This window comes from Colobus angolensis, unplaced genomic scaffold (assembly GCF_000951035.1).
Source record: "Colobus angolensis palliatus isolate OR3802 unplaced genomic scaffold, Cang.pa_1.0 Scaffold164, whole genome shotgun sequence".
In the NCBI taxonomy this organism is placed as follows: Eukaryota; Metazoa; Chordata; class Mammalia; order Primates; family Cercopithecidae; genus Colobus; species Colobus angolensis.
Genome location: NW_012114755.1, coordinates 2,437,054 through 2,441,596, shown reverse-complemented (window position 1 = coordinate 2,441,596; position 4,543 = coordinate 2,437,054). Strand labels below are relative to the sequence as shown.

At 43.6% G+C, this 4,543-nt stretch overlaps 1 pseudogene; it reads left to right on the top strand.

Moving 5' to 3' along the window:
• Positions 1 to 3,274: 3,274 nt before the first annotated feature.
• Positions 3,275 to 4,307, top strand: LOC105508634 (annotated as a pseudogene).
• The last annotated feature ends 236 nt before the right edge of the window (positions 4,308 to 4,543 follow it).

The window sequence follows — 4,543 nt, the reverse complement described above, 5'->3', positions numbered from 1 at the left end:
ATAGATTGTTTTGCTCACATGTTTTCTTGCTGACCTTCTCCCTATTATCACCCTGCTCTCCTACCGCATTCCTCTTGCTGAGATAATGAAAATAATAATCAATAAAAACTGAGGGAACCCAGAGACCGGTGCCTGTGTAGGTCCTTGGTATCCTGAGTGCTGGTCTCCTTGGCCCACTGTTGTTTCTCTACACTTTGTCTCTGTGTCTTATTTCTTTTCTCAGTCTCTCGTCCCACCTGATGAGATGGACCTACAGGTGTGGAGGGGCAGGCCACCCCTTCAAATGAAATGTAATTTTAAAAAGAGAAAATATATTCCTTTTTGTTAGAATGTAAGTTTGGCTGCTCTAAAAGAGATACAAAGTAGGAATATCTTCAACAAGAAAGTACAGTTGTCCCTCCAGGTCAGCAGGTTCTGAATCCACAGATTCAACAAACCACAGGTAGAACATATTCCAAAAAAAGGAGGACAGGAGTAGCTGTATAGGTACTGACCAGGTATAGACTTTTCTTGTCATTATTTCCTACACAATATCATATAACAATTATTTACATAGCATTTACATTTTAATAGGTATTATAAGTGGTCTAGAAATAATTTAAAGTATAAAGGAGAAAGTTCATAGGTTATATTCAAATACTACATCATTTTCTATAAGGAAATTGAACATGGGCAGATTTTGGTGTGTGCAGGGGTTCTAGAACCAATCCCCTGTGGAAACCCAGGAGTGACTATATTTAAGACCTGAGCTGGATTCAGGTGTCATACATTAGGACTCCAAAGGTGTCATACATTAGGACTCCAAAAATTGCTGCTCCCTAATGTCTAGAGAGTTGCTCTCATTCTTGTGGTCCTCCTGCCTGCCAACCACCTCAGCATTCCAGCCTGATGGAGAAGGAAGAGGGGAAGGGAAGGTTGTGCTCCTCCTATTGATCCCATGAGCCAGGACTTGCTTACATCACATCTGCTCACTTCCCATTGACCAGAACCTGGTCATATGTTGTCATCCAGCATCAAGGAAAACTGGGATGTGGGTCCTTGTGCTGCTTTTAAATGCTCAGAATTGTTGTGTGATTGAAAAGGAAAATGGATATTGGGGCAATGCAGTAGACTCTAAAGCTCCTGATTGTCTCAGATTCTATGCTCACGTCAAGATTTTTCAGGAGCTCTTCGAAAATAATGATTGATGAAGCAGAGAACAGTAGAGAAGTCTCATGCAGGGCTGCAAGGACCAGGGGCTTATACTGGATCTGCTCTTCATGGTGTGATCTCAGGAAGATCCTTGGATTATTTAAGCCTCAGCTGCTTATGTCATATGAGGATATTACAATAGATGGTCTTTGAGGAACACATGCTAAATGTGGGCAATATTGTAGTGAACCAGAACAGGCATAGCTTAGTTTTTATGGAGCTTCAGGTTTCATGAGGAAGGCAAATATATCATGTCCTAAAAATGGATGGACAAACTCTTAATCTTAAGTGTCCTCAGTGTAGTTAACAGAGGTTCTAGTTTTCCATTAACTTCCTTTTCAGGACAATGAAGGCTGTGGCAGCTTTTCTCTCTAAGAGATCTCAGGATGGATGCGTCCACTCCTGATGCTCCTCTGTACTCCCAGAGGAGGGTGTGTCTTCTTTCCACCTGGAGGCTTCCAGCCCCTGTGCATCCTTGTCTCTCCAGAGAAAAGGCAGCCTTTGTGATGCAGAAAGGAGCTCCTCCATTTGTTCCTAACTGGATTTCATTCACCTCTATTTGGTTCCTTGTTTGATTTGTTTCTCATTCTCTGTCTGGAGTTTGTGTAGGTTAGCTTTTTTTTCCAACCCAAAATTTTGACTGCCAACTTGGGTTAAATTTGAGAGTCACTCCTCTGCCTTCCCCCTCTATCGTGTATAATCGACATACAGTGATGCTAGGTCCAAAGGGTTGGTGAAAAGGATGGACCTTGAGGCACCTCTGCTGGGTCCAGATCCACACTATGTAAGGCCAGAGACAAATAACTCATCTTTTTGTGCTCTAAATGCATTCTGTGCCGTACAGGAATAATACTAACTCTTACCTCCTAGGCTCTTGAGAGCATTAAGACAATCCCTAATAAACTCTCAATCAGCTGCTGTTTTTCAGCCAGATATGAGCTAGATTTCACCAGTTGAAATCTACATGAACATCTCTCTTTGCATTCCAAGCGCTGAACTTCTATTTCCTCTCATGGACTCCTCTCACACAAATGTTTGCATCAACAGAGAAACTCTACCAAAGATCTCCTATGAGACAGAATCAAGTAGTTTTGCACTGTGTACCTCCAGCAGAACAGTTAAGAGTCCTCCAAAGATATTGCCACATTTCAATTACCTCTTTCAGTGGCACTCAGACCTCACCCGTGCTTACTCTTTCCTCTTCTGTATTGCTGAGCAGTTCAGCTCAGACCACACCCTGCCCCAACACTGTGTACAAAAGAGATTCTAGGTGCTCAGCAAAGCCACACCACATCCTCATTTCAAAGGCACATCAGTGGGCAACTTTGGGTATTTGGGCACATATCATTAATACCTTTTAACACAGACAGAACAAATACAATTCTGATGAATGAAATTTTTACATCTCATTATATGTGTGAGTTCTAATGCCTTTGTGTTTTTATTTTCCTTTTAATCCAAAGCTATCACTACCATTAGGCTCTTCATTCATGTATGAATATTTACACAAAACACAGTGTGCTTCACATGGAACTAGGCACTGGGGATATAAAACTACTCCTCTCTGTAATGATAGACACACACTGAGCCATATCTAGCTCACCAGGCCCAGTCATCATCACACTTGTCCTAGCAAAACGTCACATTTTCCTCATGTCAATAATGCCTGGCCTTCATTTTCATCCATGATGACCACTTTTATCATGAGGGTGTCCACCTCTTTATCCAAACACCTGCACCTGAGAGAAAATTTCTGACCAAGACGGAGTAACGCTTGGATCCACAGCCCTGGCCAGTTGAGTGGGGATGTTTTGATCATAATGTTATTCCCATGTCAGTAGAGAAATTGTGTTGCAACAGAGAGAGCCCAGGCTTTAGAGTCAGCAAGTACTGGATTTGAAACTGGAGTTGAGCACTCCTCACCTTTTGATAGGTGGCTTATTCTCTGCAAGCCTCTGTTTCCCTCCTGTGTAAAATGGGGACAATAATTCTCACATAATAATGTATGTGAAATCAGAGATCATACAGCTGCTGATCACATCTTGTTTGTGTTCCCAGGGGCACAAGACTAGGGGTTCGGTGCATGGATCCAACCATCCCAGCCTTGGGTACAGAACTGACATCAGTCAATAGGACTGAGGAGGCCCATCTTCAACATTGCGGCGTGGAGATCATGATCCTCATGTTGCTGCTCCTCATCGTTGACCTGGTCAGGCTGGCAGGAAATGCAGTCATGCTCTGGTTCCTGCATGCACAGGAACTCCTTCTCGCTCTACATCCTCAGCCTGGCTGGGGCCAACTTCCTCTGCCTCTTCTCCCAGATTTTAGAAACCATGAATTTCTACAGTGACTTCTTCCTTTCCTTCTCCACCTATTTCACCACTATGATGACCTTTGCCTACTTTATAGGCCTGAGCGTGCTGAGTGCTATCAGCACCAAGTGCTGCCTGTCTGTCCTGTGGACCATCTGGTACCGCTGCTGCTGCCCCACACACCTGTCAGTGGTCGTGTGTGTCCTGCTCTGGGCCCTGTCCCTGCTGCGGAGTATCCTGGAATGTATGTTCTGTGGCTTCCTGCTTAGTAGTGCTGATTCTGTTTGGTGTCAAACATCAGATTTCATCACAGTCATGTGGCTGATTTTTTTATTTGTGGTTCTCTGTGGGTCCAGCCTGGTCCTGCTGGTCAGGATCCTTTGTGGATCCTAGAAGATGCCCCTGACCAGGCTGTACATGACCATCTTGCTCACAGTGTTGATCTTCTTCCTCTGCGGTCTGCCCTTCAGCATTCAGTTTTTCCTGTTTTTCTGGATCCACATGGATTTGGGAGTCTTATATTGTCATGTTCGTCTAGTTTCCATTTTCCTCTCCACTGTTAACAGCAGTGGCAACCCCATCATTTACTTCTTCATGGGCTCCTTTAGGCAGCGTCAAAACAGGAAGACTCTCTAGCTGGTTCTCCAGAGGGCTCTGCAGGACACACCTGAGGTGGATGAAGGTGGAGGGCGGCTTCCTGAGGAAACCCTGGAGCTGTCGGGAAGCAGACTGGGGCTTCCCAGGGCTGCCTCTGCCCTGTCAGTCAGACGGGACTTTGAAAGCAACACTGCCCTGCCACCCTGACAATTATATACATTTTTCTCATCTTTGTGCTTCAGAAATGCCTCAATGATTCCCCCAATATCTTCAAATAGTTTTATTTTTAATCTCACATTTCTAGTTTTACTAAGATAAAGCATTAATTTGAAAGTATGCTGTTTCGATCCTTCTTCATATTTTCAACAAATTTCTCCGTTATCTTCCATTAAATTTTTCTTACTGAAAACTTTTACTTTCAATTTTTATTGAAATGGAAAGAA